General features: G+C 44.6%; 1 protein-coding gene across 8 annotated transcripts in view; it reads left to right on the top strand.

The window, feature by feature from the left end:
• Tbc1d1 (TBC1 domain family member 1) overlaps nt 1-15,290 on the top strand; it is a 201,924-nt gene that overhangs the window by 134,753 nt on the left and 51,881 nt on the right.

The following is a 15,290-nucleotide window of genomic DNA, read 5'->3' as shown; positions in this document are numbered from 1 at the left end:
GTATCTTGTCTTTCTGGGTTTTGTTTTGTTCTTTAATGTAGTGCTGAGGTTGGACTAAGGGACCTGTGGGGCAAGGACTCTACCAGCTGGACTTTATCCCTGGTCTTCCTGGGAGATTCCTAAGTAGCCAAGATGGACCTGTCCTCCCACTGCCCGAGTCAAGGTCAGACTTTGTGGGCTCTTTTTCTTTAGGAAGCTTTTGAAGTATTGCTGTCACATCAAGACCTGGCAACCTCGGGTGACTGGAGAGCCTGCCACCACTTGGTGGCAGTGTTTCTCCCTGGTCTTGGTGGTCCTGCTCTCCTATGCCCAAGAAAGAACTTGTTTCCTTCCCCCAGTACTGTTCTGTTGGAGTTAAGATAGTTGTACTTCTGCCCACTTGCAACTTATTTGAATAGGGAGTTGTGATTTCCGCAGGACTTTATGGGAAGAGTCTCTTTTTTTCCAGGATTTTATGGCAAGGACAAAAGCAGATAGTGTCCAGTTGACAGATGTGATTATTTTTTTAATTACTCCTCTTTGAGATGGGATTTAGCTCTGCAGGGCTTACTTGGAAACCTCTGCTGTAGCCTCTCAGATACTGGGGTTCCAGGCATATTCTACCTCCCAGGCAAGATTGATTTTTGTTCAATTTTACCTTGCTTTTCTGTAGTAAATAAAGACCTGTTTTGAGATGGAGTTTTTCTTTTCTTTTTTTTTTTTAAATTTATTTACTTTATGTAGCTGTCTTCAGACACACCCGAAGAGGCCATCAGATCTCATTACAAATGGTTGTAAGCCACCATGTGGTTGCTGGGAATTGAACTCAGGACCTCTGGAAGAGCAGTCAGTTGCTCTTAACCGCTGAGCCATCTCTCCAGCTCAAGATGGAGTTTTTTCACGCCAAGGATCTGATTGTTCATGTGAAGTTTTTTGTTTGCTCAGTTTTTGGTTTTGTTTTGTTTTGTGTGTATATGTGTTGTCCTTGGCATATCATTCCAGAACCACTGTGACTGCCTTGGCTGGTTGCTCCTGCGCTTGTTAACACTGCTACGCTAGCACTGTTACTTTTCCCGATGTGCCTCTGGAATTCAAACAGAAGTTCTTCCACTTCGTGAAGTGATCTGAAAACATCATCACCCTGATCACTTCTGCTTGCTAAGGGAATAGAGCCGAGGTTTCTATCCTCAGCATAGGAGCTGGGTGTTCTGGGAGTCAGGTGACTATGACTTGATTGCAGCACCCAGCTGGCAGGGACTTCCTCCTTGGGGTCAACTGACTATTCAGAGCATGTGTGTGTGCCCCAGGACAAAGTCCAAAGTGGAAAGTTTTGATTTGTTATTCTTTTTTTTTTTCTACTATTTTTTTTTTCTTTTTTTCCGGAGCTGGGGACCGAACCCAGGGCCTTGCGCTGGCTAGGCAAGCGCTCTTCCGCTGAGCTAAATCCCCAACCCCTTGATTTGTTATTCTTAATTTTGAGGCAAGGACAGGGTCTCATATAGTTCATATTGGCCTTGAACTCTGTAGCTAGGGCTAGCCTTGAACTCCCAATCCTGTGAGTACTAGAATTGCAGATGTGCTTTTCTTATCTAGCTTAATTTGTTACTATTAAAGGTTTCAGTAAGATGTCGAAGTGTGACAATGGCAAGAAGTTTGCAATGTTTTCAGGGGGATCAAATCTGTGGACTTAGTGAAGGCTGGGTGTGACCAGCAGGAGGGTGCATAGGAGGCTCCATGTCTTTACCTACAGCCGCCCTTGGGTGAATGTCTGCTGATATTTCATACTACACCAGCCTACTGGCCTCCGAAGCTCTATACCCTACAGCCTCCTAAGGTACAGGGATGGTCCTGAAGGGGGAGGGTAGCATGAGCTCTGGGAAGGGATTCTTTCTTTGGAAAAAAAAAAGTTCATTTAATTTTACTTAAAAAGCAACTCTACTGAGATATAGTTTGTACACTGCACAAATCACCCATTTAAAGCCCACAGTTCAGTGTCGCTGTCTTCAGGGATTCGCTCTGGGCCCTGTGCAGCCATCACTATAGGACAAGCTAAAAATCCGTAAGTCACTAGAAAAGGAATTTTCTAATCACCACTTCACAGTCCATTGACCCCACCCCTTGCTGATAGGCAATCACTAATCTACCATGTCTCTTTTGCTAATCCTGGGCACTTCCTGTAAGTGCATCCCCAGAGTTTGTAGCCCTCTCTGCTGGCTCTTCCCACTTGTCGTGATGTTGCAGTCTTCTTTCATGTCTGTGCCTTACTCTCGGATGGAGACTAATGCTCTAACCTGTAGATGTGTTCCATTCTGCTCAACATTTCCCAGTGAGTAGACATGGGAGTTGTTTCCACTTCTTGGCTATTAGGAACAACGCTGTTTCGAGCATTGATGGAAGAGAGGTTTTGTGAATGAACATTAAGAAAGGGAGTTAGCACTATGGATGTGACACAGTGGTAGAGGTTTGCCTAGATACATGAGATCTGGGGTGTGATCCCGGCCTTGAAGGAAAAGAAGATTTTAATTGTGGGTTGGTGCAGAACCCCTTCCCATGGCGAGAGCCTGCCCTCTGACCCCCTGGGCTGGTCCTGCCAAGTGAGAGCTGGAGGAAGGGGTATTGGCACTTAGGTTCTCGCTGGGGCCTGGCCTTGTTTGCTTTGCTTTCACTTCAGTCTGACTCTCTTGGGTACTGGTACTGTCCCCATGAGCTCATGGGAAGTCCGATCTCCAAAGAGCCTTCTTTGGGAGTCCCACAGCTTGCCTTCACCCTGGGAACCAGCAGAGGGCCATAGGTTAATGGCGTTTGCAAAGTACCACATCTCTTTCAGTTATCTGTAAGCTTAACATACCCCAGAATGCTTTGGGGGAAATTGTAGAAACATAGGCTACTGGGCATCACCCCAAATTTCTGGAGATTAAATTATTTGGGGAGGAACCCTCAAGCCCCAGTGACTTACAGGAAAAGGGCCCATTATCATCTGATCTAAATTCTGCTTCCAAAAGTTCTAAGTGAACAGTAAGATAGCATTAGAATGAAAAACAGATATATCCTATAGCGGATTGGGGTGCCATTGCACACCCTGTTTTCTTTGCATAAAACTCATTGAATACTAGCACTAGTCATTGTAATTATCCCCAGTGTGTCTTAAGCATTTCGTGTCTCTGCTTTTACACATGCTAAATTTCTCAGTGTCATTACACATCTTTAAAAAGATAGTGGGAAGCTTGAACAACATACCATGGCTCCCTCTGTTCTGATTAGTTAATACAGCTAAGTTCCAGTCAATTCTGATTAACATTAAATTCAGGCTCTAGTTGCACAGATGAACTGTTCACAGTTTTAGGAATACATACCTGAAAGTTTTAGCTGGTTTGTTCACTTCAGCTAGTTCCTGATCAGAGTGAGGCTACATCACAGTAAGAGTGCACCTTGACTTGGAAGGTTTTCGGACTTACCTGGTAATTCTCTAATAAAGCACACATTTTAGGCTTACCAGGAACCCCAAAACTCTGGGGAGGGGAGTAGAATCTGTCTAGTAAGATGGTTTGGATCCTTTACATTTAAAGGAAGGAATGTTTGTCTCTGAGAGATGGTAATGCTGTGTATGCCCCGTGCGTGGGCTGGTGACTCACAGGGTTACAGCTCTTGGCACTTGGAGCGAGTTCTTGCTTTTGTAAAAATCCTGAGACAGAGCCAAGAGATGCATTATGCTGTTGTCTAAATGGAGTTTTCCAAGTAAATTTGTTTTAACGCTTTCATACAAATGAAAATATTTGCAGTCTAGGTCCTAAAAGATTTTAAATACCTTTTCCCAAAGCAAGAGCACTGTGATTATTATGGTCTTGCATAATTCTGAATATGATTGGTAGTGGCAAACAATAAATTTTATGCTTGAGACTACTGAATTTTCCACAGACCGCTTAGAAAAGTTCATGTCGTCAGTGTAGGCTCTGTTTTACCAGGATGAACAGCAGTGTCTGGACTCAGCCAGTTATACTGTTTTACCTCAGTCCCCAGTCTGGGTATTTGTGTTGCAGTTCTGTCTTTCCCAGTTACCAAGAGAAAGTTTTTGCTTTCTCTGTTAGTGCCAGCTGTTTTCTTGCCAAGGCTTGAGTATAGGGGTGTGGTGGGGTAAAATAGAAGCATTTGACTTTCTCAGCTCACTGAGACATCCATGGGGCCTTGGGTGTAGATTGGAAGGCATAAAAGGGGGAAGGGGAGGATTCTTCCCTTCTTGAAGTCTTGTTAGTTCTTATCAATGCTTGCAAAGAAGGAAAGCAGGCATGCAACACACTGAGGAAGTCTTTGTGCTTCTCCCTAAGTCTGCAGTCTCAGTGACACCTGGTGTCTGTCCCCACGAAAAGCAAGCTGCATATACCTAGCCATGTATCCCCCAGCACATAACCAGCTCGGTGGATTTCCTTTATTCTGTGGGGTCAGTCCCTCCTTACATCCTGAAGCTCAGTTAGTTTGCTTTGTCCTGCTAGTCTCTCATTTCCAGCCTCAAATTTGAGATCATTTAGAGATTGTATCTGACCCAATGCACAGTGATGTAACCACAGAGGGTCTCATTTGTCTCCTGTGACAAGTATGGTCAAGAGGAGTGTAATGGCTATTCCTGGTTGTCAACTTGAATATATCAGGAATGAACTACAATCCAGAATTGGAGGGCTCACCTGTGATCCAGAACTTGAGTCTGGAAGACATAAGTTCTGAGCTGGATCTTGGCACGGAGATCTTGAAGCTCTGAAAAACTTAGGCCCAGGCAAGGTAGTACACACCTTTAATCCCAGGAGACTAAGGCAAGGAGATCTGAGTTCAAGGTCAACCTAGGACAAATCAAATCTCAGATACAGGCCTGGTGGTACACACCTTTTAATCTGGGCCACACCTTTTGCTGGAGACCTACACAAGTATGTTGGAAGAAAGAAGATGCACTCTTCTTCACCTGCTTGCATTTACTTGTCAACACATTTGTTGGAACCTCCTTCTACAGAAGACCAGCTGAAACAACCAGCCTCATGGCACTGAGCAGCTACTATAGATTCTTGGACTTCCCATCCACAGTTGCCCGTTGTTGGGCTAATTGGACTGCAAACTGTTAAGTCATCACAATAAATTCCCTTCATATAGAGAGACATTCTAAAGTTCTATGACTCTAGAGAACCTTAATACCAGGAGCACCGTTCCTCTAGTTGTTTCTGTAATGTTACCAGTGCACCTGGCCTCGCCTGTGGTCACCTTCCCCTGACACTCAGTCCTCCATCCATTTTCCACCATCTCCAAGCCAAACAAAGAAGGAACCACCAAGGAGGAGGGCTGTGATACTCAGTTGTAAGCCCATATGTCCAGAGAGTAAAATCCTCCCACAAATGCTTAGTGGGCTCCCCTTTGCATCTCATTGTCTGAAGCCTTGTCTCCTAGCCATAGGTAGTGACCAGGGAAGCTGGGAGGCTTTGTTTTGCCTGAGTTATTGCTGCCTTGTCTGGTATTGGGGAGTAGGGGTGGGATAGGGCTTAAGGACTGTGTGGCACTGCTCTGTGGAGGTCTATCTATTGCTTTCTGTTAGGCTGTACATTCATGCAGCCATGATTTTACACAGGTGGTTTCTCTTGCCTGTAATGTGCTTCCTGCTTATTTTCCCCCTCAGTACGAAATCTATCATGCTTTAATATACCAACATTTTCCCCTTTACTCATGGGACATAGTTGGCCTCTCCATTCCTAATGTTCCTAACCAGCTTCTGGGGTGCTGTTTTTCTTACCTCTGGTTATTTGTGGTAACCCAAGACACTGGTTAGGATAAACTGGTTAGGACACATGTAAGGATAAACTAACCACAGTTCAAAGCAACAAAGATTTAGCTCCTTGTGGTAACATTGTTTAGGTGCTCAGAGGCCACAAGTGAGCTCATACAGTATTCAAGAGCACAAGTTTAGAATATTCCCCGTACCCAGTTCTGTAGTACCATCCCAACAACCCCCGTCACGTTAGATGTGCTGCCCAAGAAAGATCTAAGGAGATTTCTCAGTGTACTGCCTGCCCTTCAGAACTACTGATGCAAGCTGCAGAGCCCAAGTGTATGTGTTCTCTGCTCACTGATGTGGTCATCTACAGGCAGAATCAATATTGCCAACACTTCTCCCCAAAAATATTTTTGCTGAGAGTGTGTGGTGGATATCAAGTGTCTCACTTTCAAGGAATCCTAAAAGCAGGTGAGGATGTTGAAAGTCATCTGTTCAACTTCCTTATAGATGAAGAAGCTGAGGCTTATGGGAACAGAACCTATTGGTCGCCAGGCCTTTTGGTGGTAGATTCTTCTCTCTGATTCTTAACTCTTTGTATGTCTGAGTGTCACCAAGCAGCTTGTCTTCCCTGAGCCTCTTCCTGTCTTACTCATCTCCAGTTCATTGACAGGAAGTTGTTCTCAGCTTCTTAGCCAGCTCCTGTGCTCACCGTGCGGCTGTGCCCAAGAGCTCTCAGGAAACAATGGAGGAAAGTAAGCCCATCTTCCTCAGTGGCTATTGAGTTGTAAGATCAGCAGCTGGCTCACCCATGTGGAGACTGGGGACCAAAACTGGGTCCTCTGTAAGAGCAGCACATGCTGTTAACCACCGAGCCATTTCTCTAGCCCCTTGAGACTCTGGACACTGATGGCAAGCAAGGTGGAAAGATTCTTTTTGTACTTAAATTCTTGTCATCAATACCCTAAGGCTATAGATTGAGTTCTTGATAGCCAGGATTTTTTTTTTTCATGCTTAAACAAAACAAAGAAAACTTAATTTAGTGCCTCATTTTTATATATGAGAAGACCGAGATCCACAGCCCCAATGTTTACAGTAGCCTTCATTTGCCCTTACTTAGAGGAGTCTAGAGTCAGTGTTCAGAGCAGCTTGATCAGAAGCTTGGAGATGGGCTACCATGGGCTTATGGTGTTGCTCTGCTTTTCACCTCTCAGTCTGTGCCTGGTCCCTATCTCTGCTCCTTGTTCTATAAGATGTGTTACCAGTCACCATCTGGAGCTGTGAAGGGCAGCATTGCACAGTGCATCGGCGCTCAGGCCTCCCACACAAGGACAAGTGTGAGTCTTCAGAAAACAATGGGGAACTTTCGACACACATCCACATGGAGATCTAGAGCTCTGGAGTGCTGTGATTTCAAGTACCAATGTGACCTTTGGAAGGGCCGCCTGCTTGCAGAAATCTTCCTCATACCAGTCATCTTTGCTCTCAGGCCCTCCTTCGCTTCCCAGCTTGGGTGTTTCAGTGGGGAATCTGTAGACTCTTTTCACTGCCCCATTTCAGCCTGCAAGCCTTTGTTTCTTGGTATGTCATGTGGCAAAACAAGGCAAAGCAAAACTCCCACCCTAGTGTGGGAGGCCACGCCCATAATCTCAGGAGGCTGAGGCAGGAGGATCAGAGAGTTAAGGGCAGACTGGACCACACTGTAAGACTTATTTAGAAGAAAAAAACTAAAAAGTAAAACTCTGCTGGTTACTAACAGCCACTGTGATGATATTCTACTATTGGCTTCTGGCCATTTGAGAGAAGACGTTGGAGATACTTGGTCAGTTGGAGAGTTAGGAAAGTGTCCTGGTATTGATTTCTATTTTTTCCAAAATGATTTTTGTTGTGTAAAACACATACTTAACACCTCAAAGTGGTTAAGATGGTAAATTTTGGTTATGAGTTTTCCTCTTGTAAAACTGAAACCCTTAAAGCCATCAACACCCTTCCCTTATCCCCAGCCTACATTAACCTTTGGTCTACTTTCTGTTTCTATGAATGCAGCTACTTTAGGTGCTTCCTGTGAAATCATACAGCATTTGTCTTCTTGTTTCAAGTTTCTTTAAGTGGTTCCCTCTCACAGGCTTTTTTTATGGCAGGTTTTCCCTTTTGAAGGTCAAAGTACATGTGGTTTTGCTTATACTGGACGTTTTGGTACCCATCTCTTAGCCTTTGTGACTAACACTGCTGTGAACTTGGATGCAAATGCCAGAATTGGGGTGCCCAATCATATGGCCCATGTGTTTCTAATGTGACACACTCTTCACAGCATTGGTGCCTTCCCGGTGCCATGCCCTCCCTTTGATTCCCCCCTCACCCCCCGTGTGCCCGTGTGTTCTCTCTCTCTCGAGTCTCTCTCTCTCTCTCTCTCTCTCTCTCTCTCTCTCTCTCTCTCTCTCTCTCTCTCACACACACACACACACACACACACACACCCCTCTCACCTACCTTTGCTATTTTCTGGTTAATTTGATAGTGGTCAGTCTAGTGGGTGTGAGGTGATTACCCCATCCATTGTGGCTCTTCTGTGACCTGTTGGGCTAACAGTGATTTTGTGATGTCCTTCTCCATAGTATATGCAGGTATAGCATGGAATAATGACAGCATCTACTGACGGTAGCTGGGATGTGGGAGCAGTCGGTAGAAGCTGTGATCACGTAGGATGCAGACAACCTCATCTCTTAGAGGTTTTAGAAAACAAAAATAGGCACCTCTTCCACAATCACAGCCACCTTGTTCTGCTTTGTTTCTGACACAGACTCTTGCAGTGTAGGCCAGGCCAGCCTAGAACTGGAAGTCTTCCTCCTGAGTGCTTGGATTATAGGCTTTACTGCCACACCTTTGTCCAGATCACTTTTAACATCGGAGATGGTCACTTTTGCAGAAGAGTTATATTGTCAAAAGGAAGTCTTACGGCGGCCTAGACCATATGCTAGTTGTTTGCCTGGTTGCCTCAGTTTGCCAGATGCCACAACAGTTGAGGATACCTGAGGAGGATGCTATCTCCTATGGTGATATGTCCAGGATGTTTGCCCAATCAGAAATCCTTTTTTTTTTCTTCTTTTTTTTTTTTCGGAGCTGGGGACCAAACCCAGGGCCTTGTGCTTGCTAGGCAAGCGCTCTACCACTGAGCTAAATCCTCAACCCCCCAATCAGAAATCCTTAGTGCTGTGTTTTCCATGGAGAGAGGCCACAATTTAACATTTAACAAGCTGAACATTATAGGGGTTGGGGGAAGAACTGGGTCCACTATTTTTAAGCTTCTTGTTTCGTTGCATGGACCTCCCTGTCCCCTCTCCCCAGCAAGCACCAAAGTGTTTCCCAACTCTCAGGCTTCCTTTCATGGAGTCCAACCTTAGATCACACTCAGATAAGCATTGGGTAATATGCGGGCGGGACTAGAATTTCAGAAACACTTGCCTGCAAGGCAGGTGGGGGAGGAGGGCAGCAGAGGTCCTGGCTACAGCTGTTAGCCACTCAGGCCTGCTGAGCATCTTAGCTGAAGGTCCCTGTGGGATTCCAGTCCTTACCTAGCCACAGCTTTTCTGATTCTTCCCTTGCTCGTACATTTCCGCCTACACTCCCCCGGGACTCTCTCCCTGAGGTTCTTATACCACCACCTGCTTCCCAGTCCTATTCCTTGCCTTCCCCAGCACTAAAAAGTGTCTGCCCAGCATGGGCTGCCATGTGACCCTGCTCATTCTTTAATTGTTTCTGGATATAAAGCATCTAGAGCTCCTCTCCAGAGATGAATCCCTGGTGTGCACCCCAGCTTGACCTTTATGATCCAGGGGTCATGATTCCCCTGCCTCAGAGCCTTGGTCCAACGTGCATATGCTCAGGCGCTTCAGACCCTGCACCCCATCATGGTACTTTAAAGAAATAGTTGTTAGCTAGAGAGATACTCAGAGTGTAGTGCTAGCAAGTGCTAACATGCAGCAAAAGTTCACCAAGAGGCCAGGAAGAATATAAAGCTGTGATCACGTAGGATGCAGACAACCTCATCTCTTAGAGGTTTTAGAAAACAAAAATAGGCACCTCTTCCACAATCACAGCCACCTTGTTCTGCTTTGTTTCTGACACAGACTCTTGCAGTGCATATCCTTGGGAAATACGACTGTAGCAAACTTGGCCATTAAAAGTGTATGTTTACATAAGTGTGTAAAAGTCTGTAAGTATGTAGATAAATATTTTACAGTTTCCCTGGCCCGGAAAGGGAAATTTGGACTGTTTTTGAAAGTCGCCATTTGTGACAGTCTGCTTGTCCTTCCCACCAGAGTTCTCTCTGTCCATTGTGTACCACTCCTCCTAGAGAGGGGGGGTGTGTGTGTGTGTGTGTGTGTGTGTGTGTGTGTGTGTGTGTGTGTGTGTGTGTGTTAGAATCTCTGCTCCAAACAAGCTGCTTCACTGCACTTGGTTAAATATAACGTGGCTTGGGAAATCGTGCCCTTAGTTTTCTTTAGTATATTTTTCTGTTGTGTTGAGTGACTCATTGGTTTCTGTCCCTGACTATTTATGTTCAGATCTGGAGGGTTTTTTGGAAGGAAATTTAGTGTTGCTCGTTTTGTGTGGGTGGTAGATTTGGGTCAGTAGGGAGGGGCCCCTTTCTGAATGCATTTCTTAAGAAAATGGTATTAATTTGAGTTCAAACAATTGCCTTTGACGAAGATAATGAGATTTTCCCAGTGTTTGAAAAGTCAGATATATTTTTATACTTTGTTTAATCATCATGGTGCACATGATGGATAGAGTCATTGTTTAACTGAAATTTATTTATAGGTACTCCTGAGGCTAAGAGGTTAGCTCAGGGGTAGAATACTTTATGAAACCCTCATTATGATTCCCAGTACTGCAAAAATAAAATAAATACAAGACATGCCTGTTGTCTCATGTTACAGTGGCACATAGTATGACACACCAGTTAAGGCAAATGTATGAAAATTTAGCTGCAGTGCATACTGAATGCCCAGATCCAGGGCCTGTAAACAGGTTTGTGAATTAGAATTTCCAGTTGTGTAAGCCTTGTTTGCTGGGTCTACCCTAGAGTTTATGATTTATCAGGCCTTGGTGTTTGGGACCAAGACTGCATTTCTCACAAGCTCTCAGGTTTGCCTCTTGCCAACTCTATTGGGGCCATACTCTGGGAAGCAGTCCCAGGGACTCAGCTCATTGCCAATGTGACCCACATGCTGTTGGAGGGACCTGAAGGCAGGTTCCTCCTTCTGTGCCCATGGTAAACTCCAGGAAGAGGTTTGATCAGCAACTGTGGTCCTAGACATCAGCAGTGTAAATGATGAATGCTGAGTGCTCTGACATGTTTTTAAAACTCTTTGTGGGGCCTAGGGTAAGTCCTAGCAAGCTAACCACACGTGGTCCCTGACTTCAGACTCTCTTGGCACAGAAGTTGTGGCATGTCTTCTTTTTACTTCTTCTCTGCACGTGTATCAGAGTGGAGGTCTAGCTTAACAGGTGGCCCTTTGTTTGTTGACCCAACTTACTGATTTGACCTATTTCTTACAACTTACTGCACCTCTTTCCTTCCCTGGCCAGGGTGGGCCTCTGTGGCCTCTGCCTCTGTCTGCTGCTTTGCCCACACTGCACTTCCTGAGGAGTGACTTTCCTTGGCCTTGGCAGCTGTCCTCCAGGACTCAAGCCTTGAATGCCCCAGCCCACAGAGGAGTTGTTAGGTTGGCTCATTGGTCATTGATGCCCCTCTGAACTCTTGTCAACTCTGTTGATATGCCTTCAACCACTCCTGACACTGTCTAGAGTAGGGCCCACTCAGTTGTCTCCTTGGGAACAGAACTTGATTTTATTTTACCATTGTTTTGGGCTGAAGTAGATGTATGCTTGGTCACAGGAGGATTAACACTGAATCTGCCATATGTTTCTTATAGAGTTATATGTGTATAAAGTTATGTATGTGTTAAATATCCACCTATCTCTACAGATTTCAGTGAGGAGGGGGGTGGATGGATGGGTGAATGGGTGGATGGACGGACGGACAGACAGACAGATAGAGAATGTGATTTAAGAATAGAATTGTTTAGAGAATTGCAGCAGTCACTTGCTACCAATATAATGTGCTCTATAGGGCCTTGCCATGTTCTGTCACTCTGATTTCTATCTCTTCTGCTCCACCTTCTCAGGATGTTCCAGACTGCCCTGGTTCCCTTCTCTGGGATCTTCATATATTGTTTGTGTTTGGGGTTCAGAGTATTGGAGAGGCTTGCACCAGTGCTGTGGTAGCAGAAGAGAGGTTCCTGGGACCCCAAAAGGCAGGAGCAGGGAGCACAAGCAGAGTCATCTTGGGGCAGGGAGGCATGGTCATAGAACTGAGCTTTGGGGGTGGTAGTGGGAAGTCAGCCAGCCTCACAGGAGAGATTGTCCATCCCTGACATGCTGTTGAGCAGCCATGGGTCCTGGGTAGGCCAAGCAGGGATGAGGGACCCCTATTGTTGGAGGAAGCCCCTGGGGCCATGCTGCTAGTTTTAACATGGAGCAGGCATTTTTCTTCTCCAGTGTTTTCAGTATGTGAGTGTTCTTTTCAAAAAATCTTCAGTCCAGGTTGGAGCAATGGCTCACCATTAAGAACATATATCATTTTTACAGAAAACCTGACTTTGATTCCCAGCACCCACATCATGCAGCTCACAACCGTTCCCAGGAATCCAGGAATCTGACATGTCTCTCAACTGGTTAGGCACTCACACATGCACAATACACATACACACGCACATAATGCACATGCACAAAGTAAGAAAAACATATGTATAAATAATGAAAAAATTTCAATCTATGGAGAAATCTAAGCTGCACAAAGATTTTGCCCACAAATTCTGGTTTTAGAACAACGTAGTCACTAGTGTTAGTCAGAATCAAGAACTGAACCTTGCCCAAACACAGTGGTAAATGCTCTTGGGAGCTTTGCATATAATTCCCTATGTGCCCTGTTGGTGACCTAGGAGAGGCGGGAGCCTGCTTGTTTGACTGGGCAGCATCAGTATGATTCAGCCCATACTTCTCTCCATCTCCTCTCTGCCTCATTCTCATACCTGAATGAGGCAGGGGGATGAGTTAGTCTGGGCTCTGAAGTCTACTTCTGGCTCCACTAACTGAGCCCTGTGTTCTGAGTGTTTCCAGTGAGCCCTAAAAATGTTATCTGGTGGTATGGAGGAAAAGTTGGTAGGCATGCTACCTACCACCTAGGAGTTACCCAGACACATGACTTTGAGCCTCAGTTTTCACACTGGGGTGTGAAGAATGTTGAGTGATGTCACCTTCTAGAATAGAATCTCTTTGATCCCTAATGCTGACTATTCTGAACAGTATTTGCATTCATCACTGGTTCTTCATCAGAACAGTATTGGATTAAGTAAATTAAATTTCATTTGTTTGGGAATTAATGTATAACTATTTCCTTTAAACTTATTTTTCTTTTATTGGCAATGGATTTTTTCTCTCTCATAATGCATTCTGATTACAGTTTCCCCTGTGTCTACTCCTCCCAGTTTCTTTCCATCCCCTTTCTGTCTCATTAGAAAACGCAGGTCTCTAGGTATAACAATATAAGACATGGTAAAGCAAAAACTAACTCATCACAATAATACGAATTAGCAGAAGGAAAAGAACCTCAAAAAAGGTACAAGAAACAGAGACACAGATACTCACACACTCAGGAATCACATTAAAACACTAACCTGAAAGCCAAGATATTTATACAAAGGACCTGTAGTGTAAAAAGAAGAAAAAGTGTGTGTGTGTGTGTGTGTGTGTGTGTGTGTGTGTGTGTGTGTGTGTGTGTAATTTTTTTTTTTAAAGGGACCAGCCTGACGACATGAGACAGCAGAGCTGTTGGCTGTCCACTGCTGAGCATGCAACCTGCCATTTAGAGTAGTTTGTTTCCCTAGTGAAACCCACTGGGAGAAAACTAAATTTTCATTTGCAAGGGGTTATCAGTGGGACATAGCTTCTGGGTTAGGGATGGGGGCATGTGTCCACTTCTTTTAGCTCTAGGACTCCGTCCGATACAGGCCCCTACAGACACTGCATGCTGCCTCAGTCTCTGCAGGCATATGTGCACCAGTCCTGTTGATTGAGGGCCTTGTTTCCCTAGTGTGCTCCATCCCCTCTGGTTCTTAACTCCTCCTCTCTCCTCTTCTTCGTAGTTCCCTGAGCTCTAAGGTGGTCATCTGATGGAGATAGGCCTTCTAGGGATAGGTATTCCAAAGTCGCACTTGTTGCATACCACTGACTGTGGTCCCTTATTCCCATTTATTTGCTGCAGGAGGAAGCTTCTCTGATGATGGCTGAGTCAGGCACTGATCTAGGAGTACAGCAGAATGTCATTAGGAGTCATTTTATTGATATTTTTTCTTGTTAAGAACAGGTAGTATTTGCTTTTACCCTAGGTCCCTGGGATATCTAGTCTCTTTTGGTAGCATCCAGAGTACCTTCCTGTACCATAGATGCTGGCATGTAAGGTGAAAGCTTTATTTAGGCACCTGCTTGATCTCTTTGCTCGGAGTTGTATACGTATTATGGGCCTTGCCGTAAGCTTGTTAAGAGCCAGCTATAGTCTTAGCAATAACCCGAATTGTGTGGGAGTTTCCATGGAGCCTTTTGGGCCAACAGCTTAAATAGATGTAACCTAATTCTGTTACTGAAACTTGATTTGATGACAAGAGATAGCCAGTTGGGACTCTGTCTCCCCAATTATTTGATGATTTCATTTAGATCTTCTTCATTCATTCATATATATATGTATGTGTGTGTGTGTGTGTGTGTGTGTGTGTGTGTGTGTGTGAGAGAGAGAGAGAGAGAGAGAGAGAATATATTATGAATACTAAATAGATATTATGAATACTAAATAGATATTAGATATTATGAATTTTCTACTGTTTCTTCTTAGGTTTCCCTAAGATAGCCCTTAATTTTAGCTGTCTCTCCCCATATTTGTAAAAATATCTTATTCTGGTAATAATTGTCATCTTCAAGGCATACTGCCTTTGTCTGTTAACCTAGGCCTAGACATAGAATGTTTTCAACCTCTTGTGATTTGCTGCTGAACAAGCTCACCCTTTTTTGTGTTTTCTGATCTCTGGTCAGCTCAGCTGTTTTGGCTCAAACTCTTCTCCAGGCTGACTGACTCAATCTGGCTTCTCTCTCAGCCTCTGAATTGCTCTGCTTAGCCTTAAACTAACTCTAGCAATCTGTTCTAGACTTCTGGCTCCTTTCATTCTCTGGCTTGTTCTCTCTCTACAACCTGTCTCTGTATAACTGTCCCATAAAACTGTCCCCCATACCCCCACACTGCTCACTCTTATATCACCTCTCTCTCCTCTCTTCTCCTTAGAATTGGCCATATCCAGTTGTGTCAAGTCTTTCTCTGATTTGCCACTTTGTCTGCCACTCAATAAGACATCACTTTCAAGCATGGGTGCTTCCATCTACAAACTAAGCAAACTAACTTTACTTCACTGTTTGGGATTAAATATTAGGTATATAAAGGTCATGTCTATATTCT

This window comes from Rattus norvegicus, chromosome 14 (genome assembly GCF_021556685.1).
Source record: "Rattus norvegicus strain SHRSP/BbbUtx chromosome 14, alternate assembly SHRSP_T2T, whole genome shotgun sequence".
Lineage (NCBI taxonomy): Eukaryota > Metazoa > Chordata > Mammalia > Rodentia > Muridae > Rattus > Rattus norvegicus.
Note: the sequence above shows the minus strand (reverse complement) of the source record. Positions and strands in the feature narration are given on the sequence as shown.